At 48.7% G+C, this 9069-nt stretch overlaps 1 pseudogene; it reads left to right on the forward strand.

Moving 5' to 3' along the window:
- Positions 1–3992: 3992 nt before the first annotated feature.
- Positions 3993–5163, forward strand: LOC125547178 (putative F-box protein At1g50870; annotated as a pseudogene).
- The last annotated feature ends 3906 nt before the right edge of the window (positions 5164–9069 follow it).

The following is a 9069-nucleotide window of genomic DNA, read 5'->3' on the forward strand; positions in this document are numbered from 1 at the left end:
ACAAACTCGCTCATCCTCCCGCTATACATCAGGACGACTTCGGCGGCCTCCCCTTCTTCGATCATCACCACCGGCGAGCGGCAGTCCGCGAACTGCAGTGGCAGTAGGTACCCTTGCTCAAGAGATGGTGAAGATGTGCCACAATGGCAGTAAAGGCCAACCACTTCCCCTTGGTGTTGCAGGCGACCTTCGTTTCCGTTTGTTGCCTTCGACGACCTCCTTGCTCGCAGCGCCGCTCTTCGCTGCCTGGATCAGTCGTCGATAGGCGCACATGGAGAATACGCCAATGTGGACAGAGAGGGAAAGCTCAGTCGAGAAGAGCAATGGAGGTGGAGTCATGCGAGTTCGGACCATTTTTCCTTATAAAGCTTTGATAGCATGGGAAGCAGTAGTGACCACACCATGACACGCGGCAGGATAACCTGCCCATTTTTTTAGAATCACTTGTAATTTTATTCATGTACACTGATTTGGATCTAAAATCCAAGAGAGTTCGGACCATTTTCCCTTATAAAGCACTCATAGAATGGGAAGCAGTAGTGACCACACCATGACACGCGACAGGATAACCTGCCCATTTTTTTGAGAATCACTAGTCATTTTATTCATGTACACTAATTTGGATCTAAAATCCAAGAAAGTGACTGACATGTGGTTAAGAGCATCTCCACTAGGCCCCGCAACAGCCCCCCCCCCCCCCCCCCCCAAGGAGGCCTTTTTCATTGCCGGCGCGCATTTTTCCCCTAGTCATACCCCCAAAAGCTCAAATAGCACCGGATTTGGCCGAAATTACGTCAGGCGGTCCCAACCCAAACCCAGAAAGCTGGGGGGCAGATGGAGCGCCGGCCCTCTTTTTTGCATGCAAAACCCCCACAAGTCAGCCTCTCTCCTCACTCTCTCTCCTCTTTTCCTCACAACTTCTCTCCTCTTTGCCTGCGGCACATCTCGCACAAGTATGCCACGCCGATGGAGCAGGCCGTACTCCTCGTCGGAGCAGACCGACTCGTCCTCCTTCGTCGGCGCCGGATCCACGGCCTGCGCGAGAGGCACCTCGCCGTGGACCACCGTGGCGACGTCGCTGTTGCCGCACTGGTTGGTGCTTCTGTCGTGAACGGCGCCGGAGTCGACGCAGCAGCTGCCACGGGAGGCCCCGAGCGTGGAGGCCACAGGCAGGCCCGGCACCGGGCGCACCGGCCCCGAGCGTGGCGACCACGGGTGGCCTCGGCACCGGGCGCGTCGGCCACGGGCAGCCCCGAGCGCGGAGTTGGCGGTGGACGGTGGTGCGTCGGCGGCGGTGGATTTGCGGTGGCGACTGGTGAGCTGCTGCTCCTGCATCGGCGGCGATGACGGGGGTGCGTCGGCAGTGGTGGATTTGCGGTGGCGAGCTGCTGCTGCTACTCCAGCTAACTCTAGGGGCGCAACGAGTGGGCAAAATTCCACCCCCCAGGCCAAACTTCTCACCGGCAGCCCCCCAAGCGGCGAAAAACATGTCTCCTTGGAGGGGGGGGGGGGGGGGGGGCAAACGGCTGGAGATGCTCTAAGACGCATGGGGTTCGAGGCGTCCCATTAATGATGTTGGTGCCCGAGATGTTTCGCCTCGTCAAGATTGCCATGGTGAGACATGGCCTTGATGGGGACCGCTTTACTGCACGCACATCTAGTTGACCAATGGTCAACGGAACCAAGTCGATCTGGCTCGACCAGCTGGACCGGAGTTGTTCTGGTTCCCCTGGGGCCGACGTCCCTTTTTGAAAAAATTCATAAGTGTTTTGTGGGATATCATCTCACGGGAAACCGTCTTTACGGGGGAAGCTTCCCATGAAGGTCGACTATCTACATCGACAACTCAAGATCGGATGCGGCTACCATTCAGATGAGTGAGCTGTATTAGAAGAACATGAAGATCAAGGACACCGGTTGTGAAGCACGACCCATCCTCCTTGACGAAATTGGTTGTGCGGGTCTACTTTCAAGGGAGTTTCATGAACCGGTTGCAACCTCGACAAGCTTGCAAAAGCCAGCGCCTGAGATCAGCTCTTGCCAAGCCACATCCAAGCTCGAAGATCGGCTCAGGGGGCTGCTAATAATAGTGTTACGCCCAGGAGCGCCTCATCATACCGGAAGAGAGAGTAAGTAGGGCGGCCCGAGGCCCCCTAGGTCGGGTGTGCTCTAGTCCGTTGTGTCGGCCATGGGCCCTATAAAGAAAAGGACTCAGAAGACTTGGAGTATATAATAAAAGGGAAACGATGTGTACGAGGACTCCTCCCTAACCATGACTGACTAGGATCCTATATAAACCCTAGACCCCGATATCCATATAAGATGGGGCTAGTACGCCTGGGTGGTTTCTCCTCCCTGCCAGTGGTGGAAGAAATTGTGCCCACCAAAGATGGGTTTCTCTACATTGATGTAAGTCGTGTGTGCCACTGTCTGCTCCCCTATATTCTTCTCACTCACACTCTTGTTAATCTAATCGTTGCAATATCATTATCGGGAAAAAAAATATCATTGCTCCATATGAAGATAAACTTAAGATGGCAAACTCCAAGATGCTGCTGATCACTTGTATATTATCATAACATGAGTTTTCTTTTTGAGGGGATAGAACACGAGTAATTAAAAGGCCTTTTTTCAGAACAAAAGGTTGTTTCAGATTCGCTCACACTCACACTAGGGCCTAGGCTGCAACCCGTTTCAGAAACCTAGTTAGAGCAACTCTAGCAGACCCCGCATCCGCCCCCGACCCACAAAATAACCGCCAAAATGCGGGTACGGGTCGGAAAACCTGCCCGACCAGACCCTGCATACCGTCACGGCCTGCAAAATTTTTTGAGGGGTGCGGCAAAATCCCGGCCCCAACCCGGGAAAACGCGGGTTTCTCCCTCGCTGCTGCGGTGCCCTGCATCAGAGAGAAGCGGTTGGCGGGAGGGACATTTCAGCCCCGCACTCTTTTCACCTTCCTTCCGCCGCCGCCCGCCCTTGCTTCCGCCCGCCCCCCGCCGGCGATTCCGGCCATATCTGCGGGCGGAATCGTGCCGCAGGGCCGCCCCACACTCTCCCGTGCCGAGCAGCTGCACCGCCCCCACACGGATCCGACGAGAAGAGACGTCCCCGTCGCCGCCGCCCTGCCGCCACCGGTTAGTCCCTTTTTTGTGATTTTTGCGAGCTGTGTTGTTGATTCACGCGCCGGTGTGCATGTAGATGGAGTTGAGCCCGTGCGAGAAGTTCTTGCTCTCCGATTCGTTCGATTCAGATGACTCAGATGTTGAGACCAGGCTTGCGACCTTTCGGCAGCAAACATTAGTCATGGCGCTTACCGTGAAGGAGCATGAAGATGAGCACCGGAAGAGGAGGCGAGGATGGACTGTCGGGCGTCTGTGCATTCCTCGGAATCGCCATCTTGGGAAGGAGATGTTGATGCAAGACTATTTCGCGGACAATCCTACATATCCTCCGCACCTCTTCCGGAGAAGGTACCGAATGCGCCGATCCCTCTTTGTGAAACTTGTTGAAGCACGGTATTTTACTCAAAGAAGGAATGCCGCGGGCTTAAAGGGATTTAGTGCATATCAAAAAATCTCCGCGGCAATGCGGGTGATTGCATATGGTGTTCCGGCTGACTATGCCGATGAGTATCTTTGCATTGATGAAGATACTACAATTGAGTCTGTGCGTAGATTTGCGAAAGTGATCGTCCGTGTCTTTGGTCCTGAGTATCTTCGGGCACCCAATGATGATGACACAAAGAAATTGATGTCATCTAATGAGAGGAGAGGTTGGCCTGGCATGTTAGGTAGCATCGATTGTATGCATTGGACTTGGAAAAATTGCCCCAAGGCTTGACAAGGAATATATTGTGGCAAGTCTCGTGATGCAACAATTGTGCTAGAGGCCGTAGCATCCGAGGATTTATGAATTTGGTATTGCTTTTTTGTATGCCGGGCACTCTCAATAATATCAATGTGTTGCAACGGTCACATTTGGTACTGACCATGGCGGACGCCGCGGCGGCAGCAGCAGCAACCATGGCCGGGGCCGCGGCAACAGCAGCAACGACCCTCCTCCCCGGCCTCCCAGACGAGATCGTGGTATGGGAGATCCTCGTCCGCCTCGACCCCAGATCCATCCTCCGCAGCCGCGCCGTCCGCCGCGACTGGCGCTGCGCCACCACCAACTGCCGATTCCTCCTGGCCCACCACGCCCGCCAGCCCGCCCTCCCCATCTTCTCCAGCGACAGTCACCGTAACATCCTCACCTTCGACCACCGGGCCGCCGCCGCGTCCCAGCTCCACACCATCGCTCAGCTTACTCTCTCCCAGCCCTTCAAGCTCGAGGCCTCCTGCGATGGCCTCATCATTATATCCAAGCATGAGATGGCTGGCCCTCGCCCCGGCCTCAGCTCTCGTACCCTCCTGTCCGTCTGCAACCCGGTCACGCGTCAGCATGTCTCCCTCACGCAGCCACTGTGGGACTTCAACATCTTGGGGATGTACCAACACCGCCCTACCGGTGGGTACCGGCTGTTACTGCAAGGAACGAGCTTCATGGGTTCGTCTAGTGACGGAGTACATTGGGTGCTCGATGACCAAATTGGGTTCGGCGATCTCCAAGGCACCTGTCCGGGTGCTTGATAGCTTCCATTGGCGCCCAGTGTATTATACCCAGGTGGAGGAAGACACTGAATTTTTTGAGACTGAATACAAATTTGTAATAGTATTCGACACAATGGCTGAGTCGTTTCGGCAGATCCGTGCTCCCCTTGTTCCCACCAACTCAAGTATCTTTGAGATGGATGACATGCTTGGTATCTATAGCTGCAACAAGGCCAAGAAAATTGTTGATATATGGGTGCTGCAGAACTATGAAAGTGAGGTTTGGGACTTAAAGTACCGGGTTGATTTGCCAACCGCAGAAATCTGGGGTAAGTTTGAAGGCATTGATGCTGATAGCTATTGGTATGTGACCGTTGTTTCGGGTGATGGTGTCGTGCTCTTGCTGGTCAGTTTTGGTAATAGACTGTTTTTTGTTGACACTGGTGGCGAACTGGTTGCTAGCTTCCGAGACTTACATGTTGGTGAACATCGGCTCAAACAAACTCTTGTCCCGCATGATTTCTTCATGACACTGGAAGGCTATGCCGTGGATGCTTCACCTTTCATCTGACGGATGTTTGGCGAGGTTCTTAATATCCTGATGAGTTACAATGTCTAGTAATTGGATCAAGTATGAGCCTGCTGATTTCTTCCTTTTGTGTTGTTGTATAAAAAGTTATGATCTGAAGTGACTTTTGTTATGTGGTTGCATGAAATCTATGCTTGTTTCGATATCCTTTCGGGATAAAGTGACAACTGTTTGTGTTGATGTTAAAATTACCATGACATTTGGATCTGCTTTTGAAGTATTTTCCAACTTTTCTGCCGCATGTCTCTATTTTCTAGTGGTCTTCTCAGTACTCAATTTGTTGCTATCTATATATTCCTCATATATATATCCCTATCTCTTGAACTGAAGAATTGATTTTACCACTTTATCCGCTGGCCTTCTTAATAGTCAGTTTTTTAGTTGTTTCCTGTTTCGACCTTTTTTTGTAGCTGGCAACAAAAAGAGGCAGATTCTCCTCCTTCCTGATTTGCAGGTTGCACCAGACTTCTGGAAGACCTTGGAGCACTACTGGTTAATTAAATGCTTCCGTATTGCATCATAATAGTCAACTTTTCAATGAAGTGTTCTATTATAATTATGTTTTCTTCGAAACGGTCAGGTAGGTGAAAATGTTGTTGAACGGACAGGAAAGAGCCGACATATGCGCGTCCTTAGTGAGAATCCAAGACATTCGCTCCACACAGGAGTCGAACTCTGGTTCCAGGCGCACACTGTGACCCTAGCCATTGGGCTACTGCCCCGTTTCGTAAATAATTATGTTTTCTTCATGCATCTGGTGCATCTGGTTAGTGTTCTGTATAATTAGGCTTTTCATTAGCAAAACTGTTCCTGTTTTGACTCTGGTCCTTTGTTTTGTTAATTTCCTATACCTTGACTTGTTCCGAGCAAGCAAGAAACAGGTTCACTCTAGGTGAGATCACCTATGGCGGAAGTGGAACTACTGTTTGTTGTCTTAATTAGGGCAATAATATCAATAACCTAATGCTCTATCAATTTCACTGCTTGATTCTTCCTTTTGTCTGTCTATCAACTTGTTCTTCCCTTGTATTGCCTGCCTCTTAGCAATGCAGTCTTCTGCTTATTTGTGCATTAGAAAGTGTTGGATCACTTTTTCCCTTTCTGAATTCTGAATCTGCAGTTGAATCTTTGACACTGTGCCTTGTTCTTCCATGTTGGCTTTGTTCATTTTGCAATGTCTTGTTCTAGGCGAGAAACAGGTTTTGGATTTTTCTTAGTTGTGATCACTGATGTATGCTGCAGTGGGGCTTAGAACAAGATGCAAGCGTAATGATGCGTCTATTTTTGTAATTCTTGCTTTGCGCTACTGCAGAAACACAATTTGTAGCACAATTTCGGTTAATGACTTCAGCTGTGTTGTGTAGATTCTGATGTTAACATATTTCTGTAGGGCAGGTGTTGTACAGTACTGTCGCTATAATCTGTCCAGAGTATCGTATGAGTGGATTGGATCTTTCCTGGCAGGTATATGAGTGGACTGGATCATATATATCCCTATCTCTTGGACCAAAGAATTGAGTTTACCACTTAATCTAATGGCCTTCCTAATAGTCAGTTGTAGCGAGTTTCCTGTTCTGACCCATTGTTGCAGCTGGCAGTGAAAAGAGGAAAATTTTCCTCCTTCCTGACCTGCAACTTGCATTTGACTTCTAAAAGATCTTGGAGCACTACTTGTTAAATTAAATGCTTCCATGTTGCATCATAATAGTCAACTTCTCAATAAAAGTGTTCTACTTATAGTTCTGTTTTCTTCATGCATCTATTGCATCTTGTTAGGTAGGTCAGAACTATAGCAAGAATAGGACATAATTATATTTGTCTCCTTCCAGGAGTTGTAGTTGTATTTCTTTTTAGATTTATTTTTGGTGAGGAGTTAGTAGTGGTATTCTTCTAGAAAAGACTGGGACTGCACTGAACACCGACTAGAGAAACTAGAGATGATCTTTGACTTCGTGGAGTGGGACCACAGTTTTCATTGTTTTTTCTTTGCGGGCAATTCAGAGAGCTTTATTACAAAATAGCAATCCTCGGACAATCAGCCAATAGACTGGTCACTAAGAAGCTAGGAGTCTCATCAAGCCAGCAGTCCGTCACATTTAGCGTGCAAGCATGCATAACACATAGATGCGCCGGAACGTTAGCCGCTCGGTTTACATGAAGAATATTTTAAAAAAAGTTTCTAACAAGCTCTCCAATATCTAATAAGATAGGAGCCACAACTGATCGAGAGTTATGGCGAGTGTTCTAGAGATCTACCATCTCCAGGCAGTCAACTTCCACATGAGTGTAGCCGTGCAGATACGCAAATCGCACGCCTTCTCACATAGGCACCGCTTCAGCTATCAGTGGATCTGTTATCCCCATATGGGGTTTGCACCAAGCACCAAGGAGTCCAGTGGAGGACCTGGCAGCACCCCCAGCGCCACTGCAACTTACGTCAATATTTAGTGCTCCGTCGGTGTAGATCTTGATCACTCCCGGTTCAGGCGGTAGCCATTCATGTCCTGGCAAGACCTTTGCCATAGTTATGGGCAGGTCCAGGATCGCCAGGGCTTCCTTTGTCCACTTCATACAAGAGGCAGGGTCCGAGCCTCCTTCTTCATGCTTGATACGGTTCCTAGAGTGCCAGATTGACCACATAATAGTAATGATGATAGCACGATCTTTGTCCCTGAACCTATCATCACCCAAAATATCCCGTGCACAACAGTTGTCATTGTTGCCGACCGTCCTTTCACGATCGTCCTGCTTCTCTACAGCTACACCACCAATGTTCCAGATTCTCAACTGAGCTTGCAACAAATGTTATAAAGGCGCCGAAAAATCGTGTTTATACTTTGGGGATAGTGAGCTTTTGATAAGTAAAAGTGTTCCTGTTTTCAATCGATTTTCCTTGTATTACCTACTTAGTGATCCAGTCTGCTGGTGCATCGTTGTTCCCTGTTGGATTTGTTAATTTTGCAATGTCTAGTTGTAGGCGTGAAACAGGTTTTGGATTTGCTTGCTGGTGATCCGTGGAACTGGTGTATGTTGCGGCCGTTTTAGAACATGGTATGAGTGTAATGTTGCATCTATTTTTGTAATACTCCTGGGTGAGGTGTTGTACTTTACGGTCACTATATCCTGTTCAGAGTACTATGATACAATAGTGGTTTAGAACTGAACCCAATCTCGACAGCTCAAACGCAACAGTAATTAGGTGAAAGTAGCATAGACTGGTGGTAGAGCAGTACATTCGCTTGATAGAACTGAACCCAATCTCCACTAGTGTGAGGTGTAAAATATTAATCGCTAACTCTGAAACTCAAAGAGATGAAGCAGTCGAGCATATACTAGTTGTACCTCTGAAACTCTCTTTTGTTTTAGACTGAGTGCGTCTGAAACTTAGAATCGCTGCTTCTGCAGCTTCTATCTCATCTGCTGCTGCGGCCCTCTCTTCGGACACCAGGGCCCCCTCTCTGATAGTAGCATTGCTGGTCTAAATATATTCACCGAAGAACCCACTAGGGTAAAGATATTGCATCTCGGAAGTTCCCATTGCTGCTACTATGTAAACTGGTTGCTGTCAAAAAGATAAAAACACTGCTACTGGAAATCACGGGAGTGTCCTTTGCTACTATTTATCCTTTCAAGTTACGTTCTAGAAGTTTTTTCACCTTGCCTTTGTTTCTCGCTATCGAAAAATCTAGACCCCATGGACTACCAAAAGTGGTGCAAGTATTCTCCGGCCCGAATTCAAGGGTGGCGACATGTTGTTTAGTGCATAAATAAAGATACACATTTCTCGTCAAATCAAAGGCAAAAAATAAGGAAAAGAAATAAAAAACCATTCAAGAACCTAGCAGAAACTACTCCCTCTATAAACTAATATAGGATGTTTTAGAGACT

The sequence above is a fragment of the Triticum urartu genome, chromosome 3A (assembly GCF_056163025.1).
Source record: "Triticum urartu cultivar PI428250 chromosome 3A, HENAU_Tu73, whole genome shotgun sequence".
Classification (NCBI taxonomy): Eukaryota; Viridiplantae; Streptophyta; class Magnoliopsida; order Poales; family Poaceae; genus Triticum; species Triticum urartu.